Source organism: Festucalex cinctus, chromosome 13 (assembly GCF_051991245.1).
Source record: "Festucalex cinctus isolate MCC-2025b chromosome 13, RoL_Fcin_1.0, whole genome shotgun sequence".
NCBI lineage: Eukaryota > Metazoa > Chordata > Actinopteri > Syngnathiformes > Syngnathidae > Festucalex > Festucalex cinctus.
The window spans coordinates 2,686,243-2,703,505 of NC_135423.1; the positions used below are offsets into that span (position 1 = coordinate 2,686,243).

A 17,263-nucleotide genomic window follows, 5' to 3' on the forward strand; every position below is an offset into this window, starting at 1 on the left:
TATCGGTATGGTATCGGTATCGGCCGATACTGCAAAGCTGGGTATCGTATCGGGGGCCAAACTCAGTATCGGAACAACACTACAAATAATTGTAATAAAAGACACTACAGGGAAATTGATCACAACAGGGTGCCATATCTCATCTGATCATACGTTAATTTATGAGAATTTCACCACATGCCACACAGTCAGTACCACTAGGGGGCGCCCACATCTCATTTCTTTGTGAATATTAATTGGAGCGCTTTTCTTTGTGTTTTTACTTTCCTGTCATAAAATGAAACACAAATAGCCATAATGGCTTTCCCGCCACCTGTGCGAGCAGGACAAGTGTTTTTTTTACACAATTCTACTCCCCCCCCCGCCCCCCTCCCCCCAATCCCCCCTCGCCAGCGTTCAAACTTGATAATGCCAGCCCATTGTTTCACAGCCGCACATTTGTTTAATAGCCTCTTCAGCGAGGAAGCATTTGGCCAATTCAAACCACCCCGGGCCGACTTTTCCAACGCATTACAGCCAACACAAAGTTTTTTTTTTTTTTTTAAATGAACCAAAAAACAACATTTTGTTGCAGTTTCAAAAGTTAACATCAACACCCATTTTTGGATGGCGCCGCTCCTTTTTTTTAATGGCTGCCTTGGACTTTACGATGACGATGCGGACCAGCTGCCCTGAAGGCCCATTTCATGTTATTCTTAACAGCACCATGTTCAACACTTAAAGGAGACATATGATGCATTTATTCAGCTAGTTCAAACAGTTTCGATGTGTCTTATTTAAAAAAAAAAAAAAGAGTCTTTGACATTCTTTGGTCAGAATGTATAAAATTGGGGCTGTTCAAGACCACTTTTTTTTTCTAAATCAACACTTACTGATACCACTTGTACTTTTGATGAATAAATACGACTTGACTTGATACAGAAAATAATTTTAAAGAGACCTGATTTTTCCTGAACATTTCATGAAGTGAATGGCAATTTTCTATTCTTCTAATTTCTAGTTCCGGATGGCCACAAGACGACGGAGGCCAACACTGCATATCGGCCGCTGTCGCGAGTACCAAAACCTTGAAATAAGACCTGGTGTCAAGGTTAAAAACAGCTTTTGAGGAAGGCGGCAGTGGACGCCGAAACTAGTAAAGGTAAATAAACCCTTTTTTGTCTTTAAAAAGAAAAACAGTGTCATGCAAATGCAAAGCTTCCCGTTATAATGAATGGGGAAGGCGGAGCCAAATGATCAAAACGAGTACAGAGGAGACTGATTACTATATTGAAATGAATGGAAATGCAATTTGTGCTTTCCAGCCTCCACAAATAACCCAACAAATGTTTGTAATGTGTTACAAGAAAAACATATTCAACTTGGATAAATACATGTAAAGGTTTAAACATTTTCTTCTTCATATTTTTTTGCTTTTTTGGAAGTCACATGGATTTAAATATCAATACTATTTAATCAATTTGGTATTAATTTGGATGTTCTGTGATAAAAATAATGTATTACTATTTATTTTTTTGAATACAAGATTTTGCTATGTTTAATGATCTAATGCAGGTATTTATGTATATTTTGGCTGGAATGCGACGAAGCAGGTGTTAAATTGAGGGCCACATGCTTTAGGTGGAGCGGTTCCGTCACTTGCCTTCGGTGCAGGTGGCGTGGGTTCGCTTCCCCGCCTGGGAGACCATGTTTGTGTCACAAGGTGCGTTTCCATTACCCTCAGTTTTGCGCAAAAGGCAAATGCAAACACCGGATTTGCGAGAAACGCACATATAGAGAAGCAACGTCATCACAGGGCGGCCATTTTGGTACAGGACTGCGTCGATCTCTCATAGGAATAACCGTAAGATGGCTCAATTCCCAAATTCTCAACTGATTTTCATTTCAATATGATACAAAAGACGACACAAACAACAACTATGCCACGTAAAAAAATAAATAAATCAACCTGAATCCTAGCCACGTTAATAATAATGTTTGTAATAAACCAATCTGTTTGTGAATCCGCCAGGGATTCAAAGAGTTCTGCACATTTGTGGGTAAATGTCTTAAAATGGCCGACCAGAACTGTGCCAACTCCGCTTTGAGCCATCTAGTGTTCTTCTATATAGTAATCTATGGGTAATAACCCACAATATTATCTCTCCAGTTCCGAGAGTGCGACTACTTTTTTTTTTTTTCTTTCCCGCCCCATCTCTGCTACCTTTGATTTGAGGTGACAAAAATAGTTTCAGCGAGTCTTTCTAATGGCCGCGCGCCGCCTTTGGCAGCTACAAAAGAAGTCAAATGGAGGCAGAGTGGCGAGAAAGCACTTCTTGCTACAGACGCTGCACTTTTTTTTTTTTTTTTGCGTGATTTAAGCTGCCAGCGAGAGCGTAAATACGTATAAAAGGGAACTGCATGCCGGGTGCGGCGCCGTCACTTTAAACGCGCTCTTTGTTCAAGTCGATGTAAATCAATCTCGGCGACTTTGAAGCCCAAATTGTGAGTAGAGAAACAACACGTCGACGGTCGACCCGTAACTGTCAGACATTTTTACATTTTTTTTATTAATTTTTTTTGTCAGATCAGCAGCCATCCATCTTGGCGCGCTGACACCTGTGAATAAAAAAATAAATAAATAAAAATGTGCGACTGTGAAAGAAACGGGAGCATCAGCATGCTTGGGGACTTCTAAACAGCCAGTAAAGCTAATTTTCATTTCCATGAAGCAAAACACAATACAGGAGATGATTTCCCGCAGCAGAAAAAAAAAAAAAAAAAAAAAAAAAAAAGCAGAACATCATATAAATCACATTACGTTAAAAGTAGCCCCAGAATAAAATATTCCGCTTCCCAATTAAGGTGCCGCCGGCTTTTTCAACTCAAATGATCCTCGTGTAAGCGTGTGCGTGCGTGTTATCGCTCACCTAGGCAATACGGCACGTCAGCAGAAAGCCGCAAAAGCGCTTGTGAGAGTGGATGAAAAAAAAAAAAAAAAAAAAAAAAAAGACATAAAACTTGTCAAACATCACACATCAGCGAGAAAGCGTTTAAACTATGCAAGTGTGTCATGTTCTTTTTAAACGACAATTACTTTTTTTTTTTTTTTTTTTTTTTTTTTGAAAGCGGCATGGTGGACTAGTGGTTTGAAATTCCGTCTCGTAGTTTTCTCAAGGATTTGGGTTTATCCGACTCTGAGTCATTTCTGGGAAAAAAAAACAAAAAAAAAAACAGTTTCACTTAGGGGTGACGCTCACTTTTGTTGCAAGAGGTTTAAGGTATTTATTTATTTATTTATAATATTTATATAAAGAAAATTCCCAGTGTAAATATTCTGCTTTCATATGCAAATATTCTCTCGTGTAAATTTTTGTCCATAAATATTCAAAATTCTTTTTATCTTTTTTTATCTTTTAATTATTTTTTTATTATTTTTATATGTGCACACTGGAGTGCCATGTCCAATTTCGTTGTTACACAATGTTTACCGTTGTAAACAATGATAATAAAGGTCATTCTATTCTATTCTATTCTATTCTATTCTATTCATGTCTGATTATTTTTTTGAAGGGTCCAGTAAATGTAAGTTGTCCTACAAAACAAGCTTGCATTTAAATTACATCTTTCAAAATCTTAATTTCTTCAGTGGTGTTCCATGAAAAGATATTTTAAAGACCAGTGATTCTACTTTTTTTTTTTATTTTTTTTTTTTTTTACGCCATATACTGCCTAAAAATGATTTTACTAAATGTATTTAAAATATTATTCTAAGCCACTGCAGCAATGTGGGCAATTTGAACATTAACTGTGCAGTAAATAAAAAAAAGAATAAAATAAAAAACTTTTTATTAATATTAATATTAATAATAATAATAATAATAATAACAATAATAATAATAATAATAATGTTTTTATTTTGTGCAAATAATTTATGCTCTAAATGACAATATTTGAATATGGCATTTGGGAGTTATGCTCTCTCCTACAAAATCTGATAATTTTGCAGTGGCCAATTCATTTTTTTTTTCCCCATAGCGGTATAGTACATACATTTATTTTTTATATTTATCTATTTTTTATTCTACTACAAATAGACATTATAAAATCTTTTGAAATACAAGTATCATTAGTCATGTTTTTAAATTATATCACAGTAAACACATATAGTATCATAACATTGTCAAACAAAAGTAATAAAATATTGTGAAAATATTTTTTTTATCCTCTTTTTGTCTTTTCCTGTCCCTTCTACTTCACAAGTATATTACTGTATCTTATAATTAGATTAGCCATATATAGTACAATTATAAAATTGTTTTCATAGAACTATACACTGAAAATAACTTATTATAATTTTCGCTGTTGAGTCAATAACTTCCACTGGCCTCAAAATTAGGTACTCCTGCTAATCCGTAACTTCATTTGCTTCAGTAGATATAGTGAACACATAACTGTAAGTTAAAAACGTATTTTAAAATTGCCAGAACTGTCAATAACGCTTTAAATCTAGAGTGGATCATTTGTATCAAGCAATTAGAGCATGCGGGAGTGCTACTAGCATGTGCGGTTTTTTTGTGTGTTTTTTTTGTTTTTTCCATTACAGTCATTCATTATTCATTGATCATTTGTATTTTTTAACACATTCATTGCCAGACCAGAAAAAAAAAAATGCATCATTTGACGTCTTTTTCCGTCAATGGCAGTGAATGAGTTAAACATGGTAAAAATCAACGAAGCAATTATAAATTGTTGATATAATGTACGGCAGGGGTGTTCAAACTTTTTCCTCTGAGGGCCACATACAGAAAAATAGAAAGCTGCAAGGGCCACTTTGATTATTATTATTTTTTTTAGTTATTTATTAACACATTCATTGCCAGACCAGAAAAAAATGCATCATTTGACGTCTTTTTCCGTCAATGGCAGTGAATGAGTTAAGAAGAAAAATCTATTTGTAAATCCAAATACCTTTCACAACAGATCACGTTCTGAGCTCGTCATCTACTTGTTAATTAAAACATAACAAAACAGGCGGATCGGCGCGCAATTACACCCAGCGAGGAGGAATGGCGTGCCAATTGTTTGTTCGTCCTGTTTTGTTTCGTGGCCGCTTGCCGGTTAACCAGGTTGTTCTTTGTCATTATGGAAATGAAGAAGAGCGACAACAATTACACGCCAACCGCGGCACCGTTGCTCATTCTTGTCCGCATCACAACGCTATCAAGGAATTAGGAAAACAAAGCGTCTGCTCGGCAATTAAGGGCGTTTTTGTCTTCAGAGAGCACAAAAAAAAAGAAAAAAAAAAAAGAAGACAGCGAGATGTTTATTGGCATCTCTTTCAAGAGACGCACCAGGTGGCATGCCTGGAAGTCGAGTTGGAAAATATTCTCGGCTTCAATTGCGAAAACGAGAATGAAGCCAGAGTGGGCCCGGGTAAAAGCCGAAAGACAGAAGTGAATTTGTCTCAATAATACGGTCCAAAAAGGGCCTCAGGGATGACAATCTTGAACACGTACAATATTTACGACCCGAGTCACTTAACTCATTCACTCCCAGACATTTTCATGGAAGCATTTCCATTCACTCCTGGCTGTTTCACTGGATTTTCACAGTTCTATTGCTATAAAAACAAAACAAAAAAATTTAAATAAAAAGCTACCAAAAGAAAGATTTAAGTCTCTCTTTTTCATCAAGAATAAAAAAGTATGTTTCTATCTGTTTCCGTTTTGCAGCAATTAGCACAACAATATAGCTAAGTTTCGTCATTATTCACAAATCTATTTAGAATTGTGAGTAATTGAGTTTTTTTTTCCAACATAGCCCTCCCTGCTTGATCGCCTTTGCTCTGCTGCCACCTGCTGGACGTTTGTATAATAACTTTTTTTTTTTTGTCAACCATTCTTTGCAGTTGAGAGGCTGCATCACAGCCTTCTGGATGATGTAGCATAGAAAACAAAAAATGTATAAATCAGTCTTTGGGACACTTAAAACATTGAAAATAGAACGTCTTTGGGAAAAAAATGAGTTAACTCCGTGGACTGTGACGTGGAAGCAATACCTTGCCATACCTTGTTTGCCTTTTAAAAAAATATATACATTTTTTTTTTTTTTTTTTTTTTTTTTTTTTTTACTGAGTACTGAGGACTCGGGTTCGACTCCTGGGTGGAGTTTGCATGTTCTCCCCGTGCCCGCGTGGGTCTTCTCCGGGTACTCCGGTCTCCTCCCACATTCCAAAGACATGCATGGCAGGTTAATTGGGAGCTCCGAATTGTCGCTAGGTGTGCTTGTGAGTGTGGATGGTTGTTCGTCTCCGTGTGCCCTGCGATTGGTTGGCAACCAGTCCAGGGTTTGCCCCACCTACTATTGCCTCCCTGACAGAAAAAAAAAAACTACATAAAGATTCATGTGATAACTCAGATTATGTCATCATTGTCATGTGTTATGCAGATAATTGGTAATAATCGCATATTTTTGCTAAACAGGTTAAATCAAGTGGCTGAATTAGCCATTGAACTACAAATGACGCTAATCTGAGTGTGAAACGTACCCATCCACTATGCAGTGATGTTAGGAAGAAATATTCCTGGCGTTAAAATGTCTGATAAGTTGTTTATGCTGCATTTTTTTTTATAAAATAATTTTCCACCCCTCTCCTGGATGAAATGTGACATACACCGTGACAACATGCGTCTTTGACTTGACACAATCTCGTAGCCAAACAACCCCATCATAATAAATATCATGTCCCCGAAGTCAATCCAGCATCGCGAGGAATTTAAATGGTAATGAGACCGACCGGGTCGCACTTTTTACACAATTAATCCCTGTACAAATTAATCTTGTTGACAGGATTTCAAAAAATAACGTCAGGCAGCTATCGCCTGATTTGCATGATTACCACGTGAACTTTTTTTTTTTACCTCGATGTCATGAACTTTTTCCTTTTCTTTTTTTTTTTTTTTTTTGCTTCCTGGGCTGACTTTGTAAAAGTGGAAAACTTTGGAAAGACTTCTTGGCCGAGCACGTAAAAAAATAGGCGGGTGAGAAATGAAGCCATCTTGACACATTAGAAGACATTGTAGAGAGCTAATTATGTTATAATTTCATGCTGTCTTCACTGATTATATATACGAGGTTGTCCAATGAAATGCATCACACGTAGCTGGACATAAAACTGCGTCAAAAAAAAAAAAAAAAAAAAAGGAAAAGAAGCTATATGCTGCACTTTTGCCCAGTAATAACCCCTCTCAACCCTGAAAGGCACATTTTTGGTTATTTGAAACTTTTGGCTTGTAAAATGACTTTATTAAACCTCCCGTTGGGTTTGTTTCTCAGGAAGTGCAATAATGTCCCCGGGTCGATTTGAACCGTTACAATAAAAGTGTCATAAATGAAACGAAAAGAAGATGTTATTAACTCCATTACCGTTCACAGATCACGCTTCAATGAGAATAATCCACTTTTTTTTTTCTTTTTTTTTTTTACCACTTTCATTTTCTTTTTCTTTTATTTGTTTTAGAGAGACACAATGCACACTAATGAACATTTCAACAATAAAATGTAAATGCATCCAATTCTAGCCAAAAGGCTCGCTTCCGCTGACAGAAGGATCATTAAATATCTCGACGTGTAAAATAAAAATACAATAGATTCTGATGTCATCCATTATTCAAATGTACTTGTGATTTTTTTTCTTTCTTTCTTTCTTTTTTTTTTTTTTAAAAGAACGTGATCGGTTCAAACGAGACAGCTCGTCTTGTTCTGGGTCAAAGTGACCCACTGACATTAAATCACAACAAAAGAAATTGATCACACTTATTAAGCCAAGCAGAAATAATAATAATAATAAAAAATAAAAAAAAGATTTCCTGGTGGTGCTTTCTTGTAGCAGAATTTCGATGTATGTTTATTTTCTAATAAGGTAGTTATGGTTAACATACCCTGAAGGCAGATTTTTTTTCACTTGTACTTGAAACTTTTCCCTTATAAAATGGCCTAAAAAATCCTCCCGTTGGTTTCTTAGGAACAGCAATAATGTGCCCAAGTCAATTTGACCCAGTACACAAAAGTGTTACAAATAAAGAGATAGGCCTATTAAAAAAAAAAAAAAATCAGTTTTAATCAGTTTTCATTATTATTTTACCCCCCATGACATGATAGATTAAAACGAGACACCTCATCTCCCTGTTCTGGGTCAACGAGAACCACTGAGTGAAAATAGTGACAAAGTGAACTCTCTCTTCTTTTTAATAATATACTTATCGCACTTATTAAGCCAAGCCGACAGAGTTGAGTCAATTTGACCGTCTTTAAAACGAGATTTTCTGGTCATGCTCTCATCACACATCCATCCCATCCATTTTTTTTTTTTTTTGATCGCTTATTCCTCATAAGGGTCACGGGGGGTGCTGGAGCCTATCTCAGCTGGCTATGGGCAGTAGGCGGGGTACCCAGGTAAAGCTATGTGGTCGTCCGCTTAGTCAGTTTCAATCTCTCAAAAATCATTTAAAAAAAAATAAAAAATTTCTGCTTGGAGTGAATCATCATGTAATATCTATAATAAATTAACGGTATGCTGCTGTTAGGCCATTAACCAATACAATAATGTTATGTGAATTCACCTATTCACTTTGTTTGCTTGCTTTGGTTGCGGGCGATCGTTTCTGTGCTCAGGCCAAAGCCATGTCAAATATTTAAAATATTGCGTGTGGCGCCATCTATCGGCATTTCAGTGCCTAGCTACTATTCTGAACTGAGAGGAAGAGCTTCATTCCACAAGTCCACAGCCAAAAGTACAAATTAATCACACAAATACTACAGTACGTACAGCAATTGCATTATATAAATACCTGTTTACGTTTTATGTAAATTGTTACACGCTAAATAAAACAAAATAAACACACAAGTCAATCTACTCCTGTGCATTGAAATGTTTGAAAAATAAATATTATAATTGACATGGGAGGGGGTAGAAATCTCTCCTCTAAGGGGTCCCCGTACCCAAAAACGTTTTCAAAACCCCTTGCATAGCAACAGCTTGTTTACGTTCCAGAATGCTCACACAGAAATGGAGACAAACAAATCCTCACGGTGCGTTTTGCCGGCGAAAGAAATCCATTTACCAAATGAAGTGTAACAACTAATGTGTGAGTGTGGAGAGGAAAAAAAAAAAAAAAACTGTGCTGCTGGCTTTCAAGCTTAGCAGAGGTGGGACCCCCCCACCGCCCCCCAAAAAGATGACCGAGCAAGTTCAGTAAACAAATTACGCCGGCAAAGAGGCAACGTCGTTTGGCCTGCTGAGCACCAGGCAATTTATTTGAGCTTTCTTTTTCTTTTTTTGTAGCTGTTGCCGTTACACCCAAAGGTTTTACAAGCCTGGTTGTAGGTTATGAGCAATCGAGTAGCAGATGAAAAACGTTAGATCATGGAAGCCTTTATAAATCAACAGCAAAATCATTAATAGCTTAAACAAAAAGCAAAGGTTTGATAGAAAGGAGCATGTCGCTTGCCTTGTGAGCACCACAGATGGTAACTAGCCAGTGGTAGCACAATGTTAGCATTTTTGTTGTAAAGAACAGCATATAGGCTAATTACGTTAATTAGCTTGGAGCAGGCCAAGATGTGCCTGTTGATTTTTGCGTGAAATGACCAAACCGGCTGGGGAAAAGGCAAATAAAGACTATATGACAATATTTAATTCGGACAAAAGCAAAGGCAACTAAGAACACATAAGCTAGCCTTGTTAGCATTAACCGAAAAGTCCTTGAATGTACCTTGTCAGCCATTAAAAGTGAACCTGAAAGTTTTTGCCAAAAGGTGAGTTTAATGAGATTAATTTTGTTTGTGTAAAGTACTCCATATGTCTTCCCATGTGTGATGTCACTTCTCCTTGCGCTAGCATGTTATTTAGGTTAGTATGCAAGCTAATACAACCAAGCCTCATGTAAAGGTGGTTTACTTGTGTCGAATGATTCAACGATTAAATGTCATTTATGTAAGATGGTTCAATGATTATGCACAATCATTCTAGGTGGATCTTGTTGGTGCCGTCTTTTGGCATCAATACACAATTTCAAACCCTTTTACTTGATGGCCCAATAATTCGCGTGGTTTTGCTATCTGTGGCAGGGTTCGCTACACCAATAACGAATAACGGAAAGTTACAACAAACATTAAATGGGAAATAGGCAGTAGGCAACGATGCGCTAATTGCTTAGCTAGCCTTGTTAGCACCATGGATAGTAACAAACCCTCACTTTGGTAGCAAAGCATTCGTGTTTTTTGTTCACAAGCTAAGTAAACCATTACATTAAAGATGATGTTGAATAGCTTACGTTTATAGCAGATAAACTATGCAATTATCTGTAACAATTTGATAGATTTAAATTAAAAAAGAATCAGACGTGTTGATGGTGTCTGTTCTGTGCTGTACAGATTAATTAGCCTTGATAGCTTTTATCCATTGATGTATCCAGCTAACTAGGCACGTACAGCTATATAGTGTGAAGTGGCTAAAGAGCGATTTGTTGTGACTGAGCAAGATTGTACGACTTGACTTATGACTCGCCTCAAGTAAAGTCTTTACTCAACTTACTTGAAATTTAGTGTGGACTCCTCTTGCTTGATTTGTGCCGCAGTAACTTGGGGCTTGCTCGAAACTTGAAGGTTAAGACTTGAGAGGGGCTTACTTATGACTAGCAAAGATGTGACTTACTCCCACCTCTGGATGACAAAGATAAAGCGGAAGTCATTGATCGGTCCAAGACATAAAAAGAAAAGGTGCTTACATTTCAGAGAAGCTTCAGCGGCTGTGTGTTTTAATCATCGGAAATGAGAGCGACACCTCAGCAACATGAAAGTAGCAATCAGTGACACCATCTCACGCGTTGGGGAAACTCAATTAGCACAAAGCGAGAGGTAATGCAACGGCACTCCTCTTTAATTTCGAGATTAAAGCCGAGGAGATTCTCTCTCTCCCTCTCTGTCTCGGGCTCTCGGTCATGTCTTAACGACGCCGAGATTCGCCGCGCCAGCACAACGGTGACAATGGGAGCCGACAGCCGCGAGAATCAAACAGATGACAAAATAGCACGGGAAAAAAAAAAAACATCTAAGTGTGCGCGTTGGACCTCAAAATGCTGCTTTAATCTCGGCAAAGAGGACGCTTGTGCTCCATGTGCCTTGAAATTCTTTTTCATCTTATTAGCCGAAAGACCCGAAAGGGCCATCTCTGACTCCCCGGAAAAAAAAAAAAAAAAAAAGACATCAAAAAGAAACAAAATGACACTTTTCTTGAAAAATCATCCCCCTTGCCTAAAAGCCCGCCACGGAAGAAAGTGGTTCTACAAAGTGTCCCCAGAGGAGTTCATCGTCTGCAGTCCTGAGCTGCGATGCCATCGATTGCCTCCGTTCCTAAATTCGTCTTCGTGATAGGTGACAGTCGCCCGCGAAAACGCTTTTGATGAGCTTTCAGTTGCGCAGTTGAAGAAAATGAACTCAAGTGAGACATTTGTGGATCAACTTGAAAGGGCGCGTCTCTTGGATGCGTCACGAAAAGTCTGAACGAGGCCTACGCAAGTAGGACAATTTTGTGGAAAATTCAAAACAGTTCCCAGTTATCTTACTAAATATTCTGTGACATTCCTAGGCCAATTTTTTCCATCCATCCATATTTTCTGAACCACTTGTTCCTCACAAGGGTCGCGGGGGTGCGTGCTGGAGCCTATCCCAGCCGGTTTTGGGCAGTAGGCGGGGTACACCCTGACCTGGTTGCCAGCCAATCGCAGGGCACACAGAGACGAACAAGCATCCACACTCTCAATCACACCTCGGGACAATTTAGAGAGTTGAATTAACCTGCCAAGCATATCTTTGGAATCTGGGAGGAGGCCGGAGTACCCGGACAAAAAGCCATGCAGGCACGGGGAAAACATGCAAATTCTACCCAGGAAGGCCGAAGCCCGGACTCGATCTCACGTCCTCAGCACTGGGAGGCGGACTTGCTAACTATTCAACCACCGCGCCACCCCTCAAAATATCCCAAGGACAGCAATCATTTTTCAACTGTAACATAACGTAATTGTGACATTTTTTGTATAGTCCAATGCTAAAATACGTGGACTTAGTATAAAGCCTTGTGGAACACCACTAGTCTTGAGCTACAGTATTTATCCATCCATCATCTATACCGCTTATCTGAGGTCGGGTCGCGGGGGCAGCAGCTTTAGGAGGGAAACCCAGACCTCCCTCTCCCCAGCCGCTTCAACCAGCTCCGCCGGCGGGATCCCAAAGCGTTCCCAGGCCAGCCAAGAGACATAGTCTCTCCAGCGTGTCCCGGGTCGTCCCCGGGGCCTCCCGCCGGTGGGACATGCCCGGAACACCTCCCCAGGGTCCAGGCGGCATCCGAACCAGATGCCCGAGCCGCCTCAGCTGGCTACTCTCAACGCAGAGGAGCACCGGCTCGACTCTGAGTCCCTCCCGAGCTTGTATCCGTGATCTTGTTCTTTAGGTCACCACTAGTCTCGAGCTACAGTATTTATCTTCATGAAAAAAACACTTTTAGGCATACAGCATAAACAATGAAATAAAAAACAGTAATTACAGCAGTAACTGCCTCTAGTGCCACAAGTCCATGTAGTCTTACACCACTGCACAAACTCGTTCGAGTGACTTTCATGCCATTGCAAACTGAGGATCCCTTGTGCAAACAATTTAAAAAGGCACTTAGCCGTAATACGTTCCTTTTAATATATAATTAGCCTCCCCGCACTTCATTAACGTAAATGGAGGGCAGTGGAAAGCTCAGTCATATGTGAGAGGGTCGCCGTCGTTTATCGTCAAACTCGATGCTATCTGGGATCTGCTGAATCGCACCCGCACGCGCCTGAGAGAGCCCATGCGGGCAGGAAGTAAACAGTCGGGCTTTTAACATCCCGAGAGGAGCTCTCAAGGTCGAAGCCGTCCAGGAAAAATGGATGACAATGGCGTCTAAACACTCCCCAGAAGCGCGCGGAAGCTTTTATTGAATCTCTAAACCAAGTGTCTTTAAATGTTCCATCAGGGAGCTCACGTGTGACCATGTCATGTGCGGCTTACGTAACGACAAACATCCCCTGCAGTCGGTCGCTCGGAAAATGTTGTCTTCAGCTCAGTGAGGCGTGCCAGCCTCTGACAGCCATTACTGCCGCTTCCTTGTACTACTGTGAGCATGAATACCATTTCGATGACTTCCACACTGGAAAAAAAAACTGATCTTAGAAACCAAATAACAACGTCATGGAAGTAGGAATATGCTAATACATTTAAGAAGCGCAATAGAACGTGAGCATTTCCCTTTGCAGGTTTTTTTTTTAAGAAAAAAAGTGAACATACGCTGCAAAACCGAAAAATTAAGAACCTCAAATAGATGTGATCCGCACCATGCGGTTAGAAATGCTGGCCTTAACTCATTTGCTCCCAATAACGTATAGATACATTTTTTTTTAATGTCCTAAGTGTCCCAAAGACGTATTTATACGTTTTTGGGTTTTTTTTTATGCTAGAGCATACAGAAGGCTTTGATGCAGCCTCTCAACTGCAAAGAACGGTTGCAGAAATGGTAGTTATTACACAACCGCCAGCAGGTGGCAGCAGAGCAAAGGAGATCAACCAGGGCCATGTAGAAAAAAAAGCTAAATTACTTAAAATTTTGAATAGGTTGGAGGAAATGAGGAAACTTAGCTCTCTTCTAATGCTAATTGCTGCAAAACGGAAACAGATAGAAACATACTTTTTTTCCTTATGAAAGAGGAGACTTTAATCTTTCTTTTGATAGATTGCATGCTTTTATAGCAATAGAACACAATATTCTGTGGGCCTTGCAAAATCAGTCAAAATCCAGTAAAACAGCCGGGAGCGAACGGGATTGCGAAATGTGAAAATGGCGGCGAGTGAATGAGTTAAGAAATTAGAAGCCTATGGACAACAATTGCCTCGGGCGCGTCCTTTGCCGCTGCTGTCTTGACCGTATCCGGTTCAGCGATGCTGACTTCACGCTCTCAAAGGCTATTCTCCTTCAACCTCGCCCCTGCTGGTTTGGCGTGGTTTGGTCACGCTGCCCGTGACTGATCCCCTGGGGAACTTACCCGAGAGGTTCTGTAACCAGGCCCCACCTTCAACCTGGTGAATGCTGAAGGGGGTAGACGACTACGGACCTAGCAGACATAATCAGACCTGAAGTTGTTGAATGACTGACCATCGTCTGTGACATGGCACCAGATCATCACCGTACTTGGGCTGCTTCTGTTCAGGTTGTCGTCAGGGTCAGTGAAGACGCCAGCTCAATCCGATTTGGGGAAAAAAAATAAAATAAAATTCTGCAGTACAGTCTGTCTGAAAACCTCCCATCAATGTATTAAAACCGGTGTGCTTATACTACCTAAACCTTTACAATCCATCCATTTTCTTAACGGCGTCTTCCTCACAAGGGTCGCGGGGGTGCTGGACCCTATCCCAGCTGGCTTCGGGCAGTCGGCGGGACACACCCTGGACTGGTTTCCAGCCAATCGCAGGGCACACAGAGACGAACAACCACGAACAACCAAGCACACCTAGCGGAGCACCCAATTAACTGCGTCCTCAGTACTGGGAAGCGGACGTGCTCACCAGTCAGCCACCGTGCTGCCCTACCTTTACAATTATGTTTATTTTATTTTATTTTTTTATTTTAATATAACCTAATACAGCCTGTAGTAACACTTCTGACGGAATTAAGATATTTAAGGTGGGAACTGAATTGTTCAAACACTAAAAACAACCACAAAAGAACAATACAAAAGCAAGAACAAACATATTTTGCATTGCTTTGAGATATTTACTCTTCGTTAGCTTTGAGTTTTTGAAGCGCAGTCTCGAAACGGGCCAGACCTCGCTCGCCATCTTTTTTTTTTTTTTTACCTTTTAGTGAAAGCCTTCGCGGGGTGCCTCGGAATGGAGAAAACAAAGTTAAGGATTTTTTGGTTGAACTCGATTCATGCAGAGACTGCGGGCTAATGTCGGAGATTCTGTAACAGATTGCAGCCCATGGGAGAGAGCGAGCAGGACGAGAGGCAGCGTCGGCGCCTTTATTCATGCAGAAATTGGCGAGTGCGAGGAGGTGAGCTGAGCATCACAGAGCGGGAAGGGGGGGGGGGGATTTGTTTACACTTCAAAGCACCCACTGCCTCAAAAATCCTGACAGGATATTTTTGCCTCTTTATCCCGTCCATATTCAGGAAGCTACTACTGTTAATATTTACAGAAATCACCCGCATATTTGTGGTTCACGGTTCACAAATTCACCAATTTGTGTGTTTTTTTTGTTTTGTTTTGTTTTCCCTGTGGCACCTACCATCAGCTATTCATGGAAAATTTCACCTATGATTATTGATGGATCGGTGTCTTGAAATTAAAGTGTTGTGGGATCATAGTTTTTGATATATTTACATTGAAACTAGGGCGGCACGGTGGCTGACTGGTTAGCACGTCCGCCTCCCAGTCCTGAGGACTTCCTGGGTGGAGTTTGCAATGTTCTCCCCGTGCCTGCGTGGGTCTTCTCCGGGTACTCCGGTCTCCTCCCACATTCCAAAGACATGCTTCATAGGTTAATTGGCCTAGGATTGTCTCTAGGTGTGCTTGTGAGTGCAAGTGGTTGTTCGTCGCTGTGTGCCCTGCAACTGGCTGGCAACTAGTTCAGCCTACTGCCCGAAGCCAGCTGGGATAGGCTCCAGCACCTCCCCGCGACCCTTGTGAGGAATAAGCGGCTTAGAAAATGGATGGATGGACATTGAAACTATTATTATTGACCTTTTTGGATTTGATTTTTACTCAGTAACAGTACAGTATACAAAAAAAAAAAAAAAAACGTGTAATTGATGGTTTGTTTTTTTCAAAATTAAATGGACAGTGTTATAATATATGATTCCATTCTATAGATGAGGTATCTGGGTTAAAAAAAAAAGAAGACATTGCTTACATTGCTCATGTTGGATTTCCCTCCCTATCTCGTTGATCTCTTCCAGTATCATCTATTAATACGCTCAGGGCAACAACAATGAAGGCTCGAAGAGACGAATGCCGCAAACAAGGAATGCTTGTTATGCTCGCATTTCTTCTGCTCGTTTCCCCATACCTCAAAAGGCTGGGAACATTTTTTTTTTCTCCCCAGAATGGTGGCAGTCAGCGCTCCATCTTAAGTATGCAAAAAAGATATTTAATCAAGTTATTTGTCTGAAAAAGTCTGAAAAGACGCCACGCGTTATCTGCGATATGAGCGTCATTTATCACCGGTAATGTGGTGCCCGTGTGCTTCATCACTTTTCTTACCTTTTTATTCTTTGGTCACATTCTGCAAAACTCGACAGTAAAAAGTGACATTAAACAAAAAAGTATCGCTCTAGGTGCCATATTTCTTTCTCTCTCTTTTTTTTTTCTTCTTTTCCAGGTCTGTCTCACTGAATGGTGCCATTATCTCATCAAACGGTAGATTAAAGTTACAAATTGATAATGAGAACATTCCAGTCAAGTTTTGAGTAATGATAGTACAGCACAAATCACAAATACAGCCTCAAGTACTTTGGCGTTCGCTCATGTTAGTAGCTTGAAGTTGACATTTTGATTAACGAGCTAATAACAAACCACCATTTTGCAGGAAATATCGTATTAAAGAGTTGTTAGCGTAGTTGGCTAAACTTACCAACACTGACTGGAGCTAAGCCAAATGTTAATAGCATAATATTTTGCTTAATTAGCCAGCAATGAAACATTTTGAATATAGGATTACATCGGCCCATCTAGCTAGTCTTGTTAGCATGGCTGTCTAAACCTGCTAGCAGCATGGATAGAAACTGGGTATAGCATCTGTAGCATAACATTAGCATTTTGTTGAATGAGAGAACAATTATTTTAAAGGTGATATATGACTAAATAGGAGTACCAAGATAGCCTTATTAGCTTAAGCTACAGATAGTAACTAGGCCTAATATCTTATTAAAGAGTTGTTAGCATAGTTGGATAAACTTACCAACACTGACTGTAGCTAAGCCAAATGTTAATAGCATAGTATTTTGCTTAACTAGCCAACAATGATACATTTTTAATATAGGATTACATAGGCCCATCTAGCTAATCTTGTTAGCATGGCTGGCTAAACCTGCTAGCAGCGTGGACAGAAACTGGGCATAGCGTCCGTAGCATAACATTACCGTTTTGTTGAACAAGAGAACAATTATTTTTCAGGTACTATATGACTAAATGGGGGTACCAA

The 17,263-nt window shown here is 39.8% G+C and overlaps 2 protein-coding genes across 3 annotated transcripts in view; both read left to right on the forward strand.

Moving 5' to 3' along the window:
- Positions 1-1,000: 1,000 nt before the first annotated feature.
- The window catches only part of cntn5 (contactin 5), a 211,790-nt gene continuing 195,527 nt past the window's right edge, over positions 1,001-17,263 (forward strand). For both annotated transcript variants that reach the window (XM_077494311.1, XM_077494315.1), the window contains exon 1: positions 1,001-1,141. The gene's annotated coding sequence lies outside the window, so the exon portion shown is untranslated. The remainder of the gene's footprint in view (positions 1,142-17,263) is intronic.
- Positions 1,057-17,263, forward strand: part of ttc36 (tetratricopeptide repeat domain 36) — a 33,606-nt gene continuing 17,399 nt past the window's right edge. Inside the window, exon 1 of the mRNA XM_077494339.1 lies at positions 1,057-1,141. The gene's annotated coding sequence lies outside the window, so the exon portion shown is untranslated. The remainder of the gene's footprint in view (positions 1,142-17,263) is intronic.